Below are 13,933 nucleotides of genomic sequence, written 5' to 3' on the forward strand. Positions count from 1 at the left end.
CATGGTACATTTGCTTTAAATACTGTTTTTTAACTAAATAGGTATAAAATTCTGTGCCAAATTATATGATAAACCATTTATCTCATTAGTGATAACCATTTTAAACTCATCTGGTCACCCTGGGTCATCTACCAACACATACTGTACATCAACCTGCTGGTTTGGCAGAAGAAGACAACATCTCATTTCCCCTTTTCTCTCACAGCAACTAATGGAGGAAAATGTAACATCACATGGCAGCTATTCAGCTCTCTTTTTTGGCTCATAGACGATCATTCCCCCTGTATGATATTTATATATATATATATATATATATATATATATATATATATATATAGTCTATTACAGCATATGGATAGAGGTTGTTTTCATAAGACAACCCCTTTAACGCAACTTTATATCATTCGGTGGCCCTCTTTTAGATTGGCGCTTGTTTACAGCCTAATACAAGGCCCAACAATTGTACTGGATTGTTCATGCTGCCCTTTGCTGCTTTCATTTGTTGGCCCCACATTCCCTATTATATGGAGAATAATAGTGGAGGTATACCATGAAAAAATATCCCACTGCTGCAGAAAAATGTAGTAAATGAGCCACCTATGACGTGCACATCATATCGGGCACAGCTGATGTTTTAAAAGGTAGATTTTCCATTTTTGGTCTTGGCTTGATCAATGGACTATGCATTTTGGACTGTTGCCTGCCTTGACTTTGGCCTGTTTATTGACAACGCTTGTTTGGTGCCTGTCTGACTTTAGGCTACATTCACACGTTCCATAGTTTCGTCCATAATTATGATCCACAATTACGGACATATTTAGGGCCTATTGATTTCAATTGGGCGGTTCACACTGTTCATATATTTATGCATTCGCAAAAATTTCAGACACGCTCTGGTATGGACTGTAATTGCTGTGAAGATTGTCCCATAGAAGTCTATAGGGGTGCACATTCCCATTTATTTAGCTATCACCATCCCCTTTTTTGCTGATCCACAAATAATACGGATTACGGAAGCAATACGGATGCATTATAGATGACATTTTTGTGGATTGCTGGCGAAGATTGTGGATGATTGCAAACATCATATACGGCCCTGAAAAACTACTGAAGGTGTGAATGTAGCCTTAGCCTCCTTATTGAATATGATTCTTTGACTGCCCTCTGCCCCGACCTTGGCCTTTTTATTGACTATCACCTCACCTTGTCCTCTTTAGTGAATATGTTTTTCATTTGACTGCACAAATAATAAATCCACAAACAGGTGACTCCAGAATTAGTACAACTTCATTTTTATTTGATAAATAAATTAAAATCCACTTTTGCTAATTCACATTGTTGAAAACATAAATAAAAATACAATGCATTATGGATGTCACGTCGCATTATGGATGTCACCCATCTTCTGGCATTAAAGTCAATGCAATGCTGCCCGTTGTGTTCACACTGCATTATGTTAACTCTCGTTCCTTAGAACGGGCGTTAAAATAATGTACCTGCCTATTATTTCCGGATGCTGTTCAGTGAAAAGCTTACAGAAATAATAGCTGTTCAAACAATGTAATGTGCTAAATGATTTTCGTGAATGGCTAATTGATTTGCTGGCACTTCTGACAGTGCCCGTAAATCAATAGTAAAAAAAGAACACCTCACAGAATACCTCTGTATCGGCTGCAGGAATTTCCTGAATACAGTGCGGCGGATGCTGTTGAACGTAATGTGAACATAGCCCATAGGTAGAGAACATACAGCATTAATAGCTGCCGCTTCTGTAAAGCCTGTTCACACAGGTAAATTGTAATGCAGTTTTTGATTTATCAATTTTAGCTAAGACCAAGAGTAAGGCTATGTTCACACATCGTATTTTCGTCAGTCTCTTTCAACTAAAATCGTTTTTCCAGTGACTTCCAGGATCAAAAAGCATCAGTTTTTTTGTTAAAAAAAACGGATGCATTTTGATCCTTTTTTTTAAATAAAAGTCAATGGAAAATTGATCAAAAGGGATGTACACAAATGCATTCGTTTTTTCATCTGTTTTTTTTTCACCAATTTTATTTGTAAAAACGGAAGAAAAAAAAACTGTGTGAACCGAACCTTAGTTGGTAAAATGTGTGTTAAGCAATACTGATGATTAGAGATTTCAAAAGAATGTTTTAACACTGTAGGAGCGCCTGTACCTGGCAATAAAGGACCCCATACACTTCATACTTCATGTCAGCCGAACCCAACACTTGCAGTGGGTTCGGTCATCAGTATAAAGTGTATAGAGACCTCCCGAGACTTCACCAACAGATGATGTCAGGTGTGATGTAAAATTACTTGCCGACACCTTTGTTTTTGGAAAGATAAGCCAAAACTAGAACTTGAATGCGGCTTGTCCCTTCCCATAGAGAACACAGGTAGGCTTGGCCACGCTGAGCCTTCCTGTTAATAGGAAGAGGACTGGACAGAGAACTGTTGGATGAACAATCGTAAGGCCAACAGTTATAGAAGGTGTATGGCCACCTTTAGTGTTTCAGCTGCATGTAAGATATAAGGTACTGCAGAGGTACAGTTTCATGGTGGGTTCATAGTATCTAGATTATACAGCAAATAAATTAAGACAAAAAGAACTGAATGGAGAAACTATTCTGGCTCGCTTTCAGTATCCAAATATTCACATTCCCTTTACAGTCTTTGTGTAGAAATTCACAGAACTTCATGAGATGCTGAAATAAATATAGAAAATAGAGATCACATCATGATACTTTATAGTGATAGGGTGATAGGCCACCACCACACATTGGGGGAGATTTATCAAACTGGTGTAAATTAGAACTGGCTCAGTTGCCCCTAGCAACCAATCAGATTTCACCTTTCCTTCCTCACAGACTCTTTGGAAAATCAAAAGTGAAACCTGATTGGTTGCTAGGGGCAACTGAGCCAGTTCTACTTTACACCAGTTTGATAAATCTTTTTTTTTTTTTTTTTTTTTTTTGGGGGGGGGGGGGGGGGGGGGCGACCATCATTTTGCACCCAAATAACAGCCTTTATTTCAACACCTGTTATTTCTAGAATAGTGCCCATTGTTTTGAAATAACGGACACTATGTGGGCGCAAAACGGGCAAAAAACATTGTGTTCTTATAACCATACACTGTTCATAGACAATGTATTTGTCTTATATATTGTCTGAAAATTTCTGTTCCCCTGATAGTACACTATTTGGTCTATGTAAGGCTAGGTTCACACTGCGTTTTTAGCATCCGTATAACGGATCAATTTTTGGCAAAAGACGGATTGCAAAAAACGGATGCATTTGTGTGCATCCGTTTTTCCATTGACTTCCATTATAAAAAAAACGGATCAAAACGGATGCGTTTTTTTTTTACGCACAATAAAGTACTGTTGACACTACTTTTTTGACCGTTAAAAAAAAACGGATCCGTTAAACGGATGCTGAAAACGCAGTGTGAACCCAGCCTAAGTGTTACTTATACACATCCCTAAAATAACTACATAGGTGGAAAACATACAGCATTGATAGCTACCTCTTTTATAAAGCCTGTTCACACAGGTCAATTGTAATGCAGTTTTTGATTTATCAATTTTAGCTAAAACCAAGAGTAGGGCCATAGTCACACGTAGTATTTCCATCAGTCTTTTTTCAACCAAAACCAGGAGTGGAACTGACAGGTCAAAAATATAATGGAAATATATGTACAGTTTCTGTGTTTTCATCCCACTCCTGGTTTTGGTTAAAAAAAAAAAACAATAAACAATGACCAAAAGACTGACAAAAATGCTAGGTGTGAGCATAGCCCTACACAAGAGGTGCAGTCCAGAGGAATAAACTGAGAGCCATGCAGCTCAGCCCATTCTTGTGTACTGTAGATTTTACTAAATTTAAACATGGAAAATCATATAATAAAATAATGTGTATAATAATAATAATAATAATAATAATAATAATAATAATAATAATAATAATAATAATAATAGACTATCTACTGCCTGAACCTTACAGTGGTCTTACCTTTAACTCTATGTTCTTTGTGTTATAATGTGGATAATATTGGCTGCAGAAGTCACAACCTGTGGACTGGTTGACTGTAAGTTGGCTCAGATGAAGACTCGCCTATAATATATACATCAACAATATTTCGGGTGTGAGCTGTATTCATGACTTTTGTATGTCAGAAAACTGTTTATCATGTATCCACCAATGAGCCTGTCTATAAAATGTTTCATGAAAAAGTCCTTTAGCTACAGAGTATGCAGAGTACCATGTTCTATACCTTGGGCTCTGGGTTGTCCTCTTGCTTCTTGTCATCACTGGGTCTGCATTCAGTTTTCTTTTCAACTAAAAAAAAAAAAAAAGTAATAACTGGATTTGGTATGGCTTCAGTTTAATAGGAAAGTATGGTCTGTTAGTATTCACTTGTAGAGAAGATGCTCCCTGTTTGTTTTGTTTTTTGCTTATATATGCCCATACTAAAACTTAGTTCAGAGTGTGCGTATAGATAGAACTGTGAAAAATTGTTCAGCATTTCATGCTCTATAAGATATATATATTTATTTTTTTTAAATAAAAAATTGCAGCATAACATGTTTTTTTCCTTTGGACCAACCATAACAGCAAATCCTCCCAGTGGATTTAAAGGGGTAGGTCAGCAAAGAATTTTTTTCTTTCAAATCAACTGGTGCCAGAAAGTGCCAGAGATTTGTAAATGACTTCTATTAAAAAATTCTAATCTTCCAGTACTTATCAACTGCTGTTTGTCCTGCAGAAATTGGTGTATTCTTACCAGTCTTAGGCTATGTTCACACTACCAAAACACAGTAATCACTGAACTCAAGGAGAACAGCGAAAAAAATTCCAATGAAGTACTCAATCAAGAGTCTCCACTGATGCCCCCAATAATTTAAATATGCAAAACAAGAGTCTGTGGAGCCTCAGTTACGAGTCTCAAAACACGGGATAGCCAGATATCTCTAGCCTGTTGCCAACGGGGTGCCTCCATGATAGGGAGAGCACCACACCACCCTGATAAATAACCCCTTAAGTCCCACTCGGTTGCGAGTATTGGAACATAAATAGGGAAACAACAGGGTGGCCCCTTTTGTCAATGTCTAACTCAAGGTGGGAGTATTGTGATCATGACAAGGGCTTGCAAAGGCAGGCCTCCACCCACAGACAGCCGTTTCGGGGTATTTGCCCCTCATCAGTGTGGGGTAGGATTCTGGCTAGTTGGGGCAATGACAAATCAACCAACAAAACACAGTAATAGTATGTTCACACTACGTAAAAGTACGGCCGCTGTTGCCATTGACAACAACGGCCGTACTTTTTGCGGAGCGCAAAATAACCTTATCTGATATGGTATCCCGACCGGAGCATATACACATTGTATACGCTCCGGCCGACATCCCATACGGGGCCGCAAATAACTGACAGTTCACACAGTGAAGCGAGCGGCTCCGGCCGTTTGCTTCACTGTGTGCTATGGGAAGCTCTAATGCGGGCGCGCGCTGATGCGCCCGCATCAGAGCTCTGCGGCCAGAAAGATCATCCGAACGGAGAGATGATCTGGCCAGAGACTGGCCGGGTCACGGAACTCTTACGTAGTGTGAACATAGCCTTACACTGTAGCTAAGGGACTTTTTCATGAAAAATTTTTAGACAGGCTCATTGGTGGATACATGATAAACAGTTTTCTGACATACAAAAGTCATGAATACAGCTCACACCTGAAATGTTTTCGATGTGTATATATTATAGGCGAGTCTTCATCTGAGCAGGACAGGTTTTGTATGAGAATTTGCTGCTGCTTTGGACAGTTCCTGTCATGGACAGAGATGGCAGCAGAGAGCACTGTATCAGACTGGAGAGAATACACCACTTCCTGCAGGACATACAGTAACTGTTAAGTACTGGAAGATAAGATTTTTTAATAGAAGTAAATTACACATCTGTATAATTCTCTGACACCAGTTAATTTGAAAGAATTTTTTTTTGTGAACTACCCCTTTAATCCTCATGATTTCTGGTAGTGTGGTGGACAGTGTGGTAGACAAAATTACTTACATTCACCTCTTATATTGTAAATGTAAGAGAAGAAAATGATTGTTCCTGGAAGCTTTAGACAGATGTGACTACTATACCTGGCGTCCTATTAGCTGAATCATTACTGGTGGCTGCTGGTTCATACTTTTTTAAAGACGAAGTCAAGTTATGGGAAGCTTGCTCCGCTCCTCTGACAAAGCAAATGGGCATGTCGTTTAAACCTGTGGACAGTGATGATATATTGGTAAGCTGATGAATTTATTTATCAGATTTCAAGAAAGAAATATGATGCAAAATACGAAGTTGACCGTTTACGTTTTTTGGAAAAACATCAGTTGGCATCAGATGCAATAAGTTGCCATAAGTTTATTACATCAGTTGTGATCAGTTTTTTCTTTACATACAGGGGCCATGTATTTTTTAGGGGGCAGCAGTAGAAGAGTAGATGGCCCCCTGTGAGGTGTACCCCTAAAGTAGATTACTTTTTCTTTAGGGGTACACCTCACAGGGGGCCATCTACTATAGGGTCAGCTGCTACAGGCAGCATCAGAGCAGAACTACTATAGGGGGTAGGGGGTGACAACTAACATCGGAGCCCTTTATATGGGGACATCTCCTATAGGGTCAGCTGCTACAGAAGGCAGCATCCGAGCCTTAAGAACAGGTGAACTACTATGGGGGGGGGGGGGGGAGGGGGCAACTCACATCGGAGCCCTCTACTGGGGGCAGCAGGACACAGGGACATCTCCTATAGAGTGTGCCCCTCGTGCCAGGGGCCACTGTGCTGCAGGCCTGGGGTCACAGGGGTTAATGGTGGGGCTGGGGACACCTTTACTTGGAGCGCCGAAGGCAAAAGCCGGACGGTGCATAAATGCATGCATCGGCACCGACAGGGCCTCCGGCGCTCCACAGAACCCAGTGGATGCGGCCGCCGCATTACTGGACCAGCGGTGCGTTAGGACGTTGCAAGATCAGTTCTGCCGCACCGCCGGTCCGGCAATGCGGCTGGCACTAATTGCACGCTGCATGCTTTGAACTGTCCCATTGAAAACAATCGGATCAGTTTAGAGATGCGTTTCCCTCCGGCGCTATGCTCCTGCACCGGAGGGGAACGCCGCCGCACCGACGGATATATGTAGACCCGGCCTAAGAATTCCTGTCTGTACTTGCTGCTGCTGCATGTTGTGCTATGGCCTATTTCCTAAACTGCTAAACTAACCTGAATGCTTTTTTGGCTCCTGGTCAAAGATGAGCGGAACTTTCGGACTTTCGGTCCGAAAGACGCTCACTCCAGTGCGATGCCTGCGATCCTGGGTGCATAGTAGGGTTCCCAGGAATCTGCGGCCGGGATCTTCCAGGGAATTCAAGATACATTCCCTGAAAATCCAGGGAATGTATTTTGAATTCCCTGGAAGATCCTGCCCGCAGATTTCCAGGAACACAACTATGCACCCGGGATCGCAGGCATCGCAGGCATAGTAATTGAGCGAAGATGCCGTCGGACCAAAAGTCAGACGGTTCGCTCATCCCTACTCCTGATCAGACTTTTCCATAATTCAAACAATTGATACACACACACTCCTATTAACCAAAACATTCGAGGCCTTCACACACACATTTATTTTACATTTATTATTGCATTAGAGGCTATGTGGATTTTAGGTGTTGTGTACTTTATTTATTTGTGTGTGTTTTATTTACTGTTGTACGTTATTTTACTGTCCCACCATGGGGATATCACTATTTTATTGCCTGATTACAGGCACATTACATTGCAATGCAGGACTCCATTGCATTGTAATGTGCCTGTAAAATAGGCAAAGCTGAACAGGCTCAGCCTTGGACTGAGCCTCATCAGCCACCGTAGTTATGACACAGAAGGCTTTAGGGAAGCGATCACACAGCCCCAATGGGAATAGAGGGAAGATTCTCCCTCTATTCAACACTATAGGTGCTGTGATCGGCCTATAGGGTCACCTATAGGGATAACTGTGTGGGTCGTGGCAGATCACTGACAGCGGGAACTCACAGCAAAAAAGGACGTACATTTACGTCCTCGGTCCTGAAGGTGTTAAAGCCGTCTGCGCTCTGAACCGACTGTAAAACACTGACTCTGACAGACAAAGGAACAATATGCTCCTCTGCCTGTCAATGTCATTCTCTCTTGTAAGAATAGGGGCATGGACTGCACCACGGGGAGCTGTCATAAACCCCCCAACCGCACTTACTAGAGGCTGCGCTTCACAAACCCTTGGGACAAGAGGCCAACAGACCCTCACATAGCACAATTACATCATCAAAATCATTGTGCGTGTGTGCAGCGAGAGTCCCCCCCCCCCCCCCCCCCCCCCCCCCCCCCCCCCCCCCCCCCCCCCCCCCCCCCCCCCCCCCCCGCCGCACTAAACGGATTAGTTTACATATTGGCTTTGGATCTAACTACTCATAAACAGCACCATGAAGGAAAAAAGACATGTGCCTGAATCAGCAGCCCTGCAGCTACAGGAACAAATCAGCAGCCCTGCCGCTACAGGAACAAATCAGCAGCCCTGCCGCTACAGGAACAAATCAGCAGCCCTGCCGCTACAGGAACAAATCAGCAGCCCTACCGCTACGGGAACAAATCAGCAGCCCTGCCGCTACAGGAACAAATCAGCAGGTTTGTATGTACGTACATTAACATTTTCTTTAACATTGTCTTACTTGTGCACTTTATGTTATTATTAATTTCTTACCTTTTATATGAATAACTTTCTTAGTATGTGGGATATTTCGAGGCTCCTGATTATATCCTTTGGATGAAACAGATGAAGTCTCTGTTCTTAAAGACTTATTTCTTCTATGGTTACATTCTGGTAAAGGAGCAATCTGCTGAAGGCGTCCTCTCATACTCATTCTAGTATTTCCTTTTTTTTTAAAAATGGATCTGTACATATGAGACTTTATGACAACATAGACTGAATCTTTTCATGAAATAAAGTTTAAAGACAGGGGAATAGTGGGTCGAAAAAAAGATCTAAGTCGACCTTCTATACTTACCCAGAGAGAGGCAAAATACAACCTGAGTTCGTAATTTTTTGTAATATAAAAACATATTGTAAATCATGAGCATCTTCATTATTTTTACAGCCATATTTTTGTATCATTTTAATGTGTGAATAGTGTACATTAGGGGTATATAGGGCATGGAGAAACACAATTGTATAATGGGCAGCCAAGATAGATAATCACAACTTAAAGGGGTTGTCTAGGTGTGATGGTGATGGATGGATATTGATGGTGGTTGGCTTCCCCTATGGTTGGTAACCTCCAGGGGAGTTTAGGGTCACTTGGGCACTTGTCATGGTAGCCTGGAGTGGTAGTAGACCCACCTCGAGTTGTTGGTAGCAGCTGTCATCGCCCTCCAGCGAGTCATGAGTGCCTGGGGTCAGTGGGGGCATCACGGCCCCTGCTGACCCCGGGCACTCATGACTCGCTGAAGAGCGATGACAGCTGCTGGCTGACAGCGCGGGAGCACGGAAGGGAACAGCGGTGAGCGTTGGCGGCGGGACGGGACAGCTGAGGCAGGACAGGTGAGCGGCTGCAGGGCCGGGAAGACAGCGGTGAGCGTTGGCGGCGATGACAGCTTCTGACTGACAGGACAGGTGAGTGGCCGCAGGGCCGGCCGGCGGGGGGGGGGGGGGGGCGGTTGTGCAGGCGCAGGTGATTCAGTTGCGGGGGGGGGGCAGGCGCGGGTGATTTGGTTATGGGGGGGGGGGGGCAGAGGGGGGGGGGGTTGTGCAGGCGCGGGTGATTCGGTTACGGCGGGAGGGGGGGTTGCTAGTGAGGGGGCGGCCGTCTGAGGTTTGCCTCAGGTGGCAGAGACCCCAGAATCAGCCCTGGTGCTGACAGTGAGGTAGAACCAGTGCTTATAGTAGTAGGTGGTTTGCCTAGAGAGAAGAGGAGTTGCCAGAGGAGCCCTGCCCAAAGTAGTAAACGTGCTCTGCCGGAATAGGTATAGAAATAGAAGAGATAAGAAGATACTCGTACTCACGGATGCCTATACTGGCTCTGAACCACCTTATGCCCCCTAGTTGCGGGATACCCATCCTAGATTGGTAATAGGAGCTCCAGTCATTGGTTATCTGGGTGTAGCAGACTTCCCAGTCATTTTGCACTGTGCAGTAAGATACATAGACCTTTTAACAGTAGCTTTTTTCCACTGGGGTCAGTTCCTCTTGCTTTAGGTAACTGCCCTGCACATTTTAGAGAGGTTCCTGGTGTGGGCAAGGTGTTTCCTATGTGGCTCCTCTTCTTCTAGTAGAGCTTAGCACTGCATAGTTGTCCTAGTTACTTGCATAAAGAAATTTTTAGTTGCTGTCTTAACTTCTGCAGAGACTAGTTTGTGTTTGCTTCCTCTCACACTGAATACTATCCTCAGACTGCACACTTCCTTCCACCAAAACTGACTCTTCCTACAGGGGCCAAACTAAACCCTCCTGTGAGTAGTGGGGCTGAGTGTGTGTGAGAGAGAGAAGAGATAGAAGAGAACTAGCACTTGGGATTGGTCAGCATATAACACATGGTGCGATTTAACCCTTCCACTCCTTCAGCTGTGCAATAGGTTGACTAGAGACAGTAGTGATACCTATTAGGGAAAACACAATACTACATCTCCCACTTTTGTGAACCTGGGAGGGTTACTTACTAAGGTGCCATAGACAGCTACCAGTGGTGGTACACCACATAGGCTTAGAAAAACATGGCCACTTTCTTCCTGAAACAGCATAACTCTTGTCTTTGTGCCGTGATGTCACACTTTTGGTGGCAGAGCTGCTATCAGGAAGTAAGATGGGCTTGAGTGCTCCTTTAAGCTACATTCACTTTGATAGAACTGAGCTACAAAACCACACCTAAACTGGAGACAAGAGTGGTGCTGTTTGTGGAAGAAAGCTGCCATGTTTTTCTAAGCCTGGGTAGGCCCTTTAACAAATACAGGGACCTATAATTCAGTAGTAAACTGAACTGGGCCATTGAAGTGAATAGGGGCCACTGTCATTTCGCAGTGGTGGCTGCTGATGATTACCACGCATATATAGTAAAGTTGTTATGTAAGCAGATCTGTAGTCTGCTGTATTCACAAGGGGAGCGCTCTCCTGTCCTCCTCCTGCTTCTCCTTCCCCTTATGGCTGCTGAGTTCTGCCTGTATATCCAGCAGGTATCAATCAATGATGGTGGAGAGGGGTAGGGCCGCCAAAGTATGTTAAATAATGCCGTTGGTACATTATTTAAGTTAAGGTTAAATGACTGCAGTGTTTACCTTTTGGGTGTGGTTACTTTTAAAAGTCCATTGAATTTTTTTTTTTTAAATGGTAAAAGGACAGCCAAAAAAACAACTTGAACAACTTAAAATAACGGCCATTGTTTGCCAAATATCAGACACCAATAAATGTCCTGAACATTAATTTGATGGCTGCTGCAAACAACGACCGTTATTTTATGCACTGCGGGAACTAACTGTCCCCGTTTCCATAGAATTCATTGCAAAAATACCATCCGTTATTTCCAAATGACAGCCGTCAGATGGCCAGGAAAAGAAGTGGTGTCAACCTTCATGAGCAAGTAATATACGAAGACTTTTCAGCATTTTAATTGTATAAATAACGTGAGTGCTAAAAAGACAAGTTAAACCATAAACTACAAAATAATATAAGTAAAAAAAACAACATCAACAAAGAAAAAACAATTGTAAGCTACACTGGTCATGCATGTTTTGTACAATCACGAATTTTAGCAATGACAATCATGATAATACAATGTATCTATTAGATATGGAAAACCCACCTGGTGTGTAGATCTCGGGGATAGTTCTGAGCGAAGAAATATTCTAAAAACTGCAAGTGGAAAGAACTTCAATAGAAAACATAAAGCTGTGAATCTGATACTGCTGTTATGTTCTGGATTCCACTTTCCAAATTAAACTTATTGTAAACCACCCTATTGTCCTCCGGTGTGTGCCGGCCGTCTTCTCCTCTCATCTTACCGCACTAGTACAGTTCACAATGTGCAGACTTTCCAATTCAATTAGCTCAGGTAGCCGACTGCAGAGAATTTCTTACACCTTTTGTTATAATCGTTTGGTATAGCAGCGCTACCTTTACAATAGCAGTGCTACCTTTACTATATTTATCTATTACTTCATTTGTTTTTTAATAAATCATTAGAGCATTCATATTTATATTGTTACAATAGGGTAATTTCTGTAAGTAGACACCTCTTATACCGCTGCTCTGAAACTCTGCACTCACTGAAAAACACCCTGATTTCCTTACGAATCAGATCCAGGTACTAAATCGTGTTTAGTTTTACTAAATTTTTTTTTTTATACATTTTTTTTTGTTCAATATTATGGGGGTTGCCATCTTGGCTGAGCTGTTTTTGACAACATTAAGTAATATGTTTTAAAGGGGAACTATCAGCTGGTTAGACGATTCTTACCTGCTGATAGCCCCGCATTGTGCATGGGGCGTTGAGGATGAAGGTATGTCTTGTACAGCAGGAATATCGGCTTCAAACTCGGTGAATGTACCATAAAGAGGTTTAAAGTGAAACAGATGGAAGAGGGAATTCACATAGTATACTCTATACTATATACAGTATATTTATTATATTTACTTTATATATATTATACTATACTTGCTATATAAGGCCACGTTCACACTACGGCATCAGCACCGAGATTCCACGTAGAAACCCCCCCTGCGCGGATTCTGTGCCAAGTCCTGCCTTCTATCTCTTTGAACATGAGGGCTCGCACGCCTCAGCTCTCCACGCCTCTCCACTCAAATAATTGACATGTCAATTCTTTAAGTGGAGAGGAGCGGAGGCACGGGAGCCCTCCCATTCATACACATTGAAGGCAGGATTTCGTAGTGTGAACAGGGCCTTATGGCGACAGAAAAGCTTACAGTGTATTTCTATAACATTATGTGTATATGCTTTTATTGTTTCTATGCAAATTTTGTTTGGATTACGTGTATATAGTTGGGAGGAAATCCCATTTCTGGCCTTAAGAAGGGGCTTGGAGGCACAAAACTTTCATGGGCAGGAAGTGAGTGTTCCTCAGGGTTCTGCCATAGAATAAATAAAGATGATGTTTTTAAGGGGAAGTCCCGCTGAATGTATTCTTCTGGAATTATTTATAAGGATCTATGTGTAAGCTGAGCACCACCTGAGTCACCTGATGAGATGTGTATTGGAAGACTGGCAGATCCCAGAGAGACAGAGACCAGTAGTGCCGATTAGATATCTATGGTGGACACACACACGCACACAAGGGACGGTGGGGTTTCAGCTCACCCTTTTGATACGTCTGTATGAGGGCAGTTTTATATGAGAGTAAGGGCCCTGTTCCACGGAGCGATAATTGTCCGAATTGGCCCGAGTCAGCCGATTATCGCTCGGTGGAATAGAGAAAACGATCAGCCGAGATAGGCCCAGACCTAAAATCATCGGTCACCCACCGTGCATCGCTCCATGGAATAGCGGTGCGCGGCGGGCGACCGACGATTTGAGAAACAGCAGCAGCATACTGTACATTACCTTGCAGGGCTTCTCCTGCGCTCCGTCTTCCTCCCCGGGTCCTGCGGCACAGCATCAACTCCGCGCTCAGCCAATCACAGGCCGGGACCACCGCGGGTCTGACAGCTCAGTCATGCCACTCCGGAGTTGATGCGAGCCGCGGGACCGGGAGGAAGACGGAGCGCAGGAGAAGCCCTGCAAGGTAATGTATGGTGCAAGGGCTGCAAGGACATCGGTAACAATGTCCCTGCAGCCCTCATGTAACGATCATCGGGCCGCGGAATAGCCCCAGTAAACGAGCGCCAATCTAGCAGATTGGCGCTCGTTTACA

This window comes from Dendropsophus ebraccatus, chromosome 4 (genome assembly GCF_027789765.1).
Source record: "Dendropsophus ebraccatus isolate aDenEbr1 chromosome 4, aDenEbr1.pat, whole genome shotgun sequence".
NCBI lineage: Eukaryota > Metazoa > Chordata > Amphibia > Anura > Hylidae > Dendropsophus > Dendropsophus ebraccatus.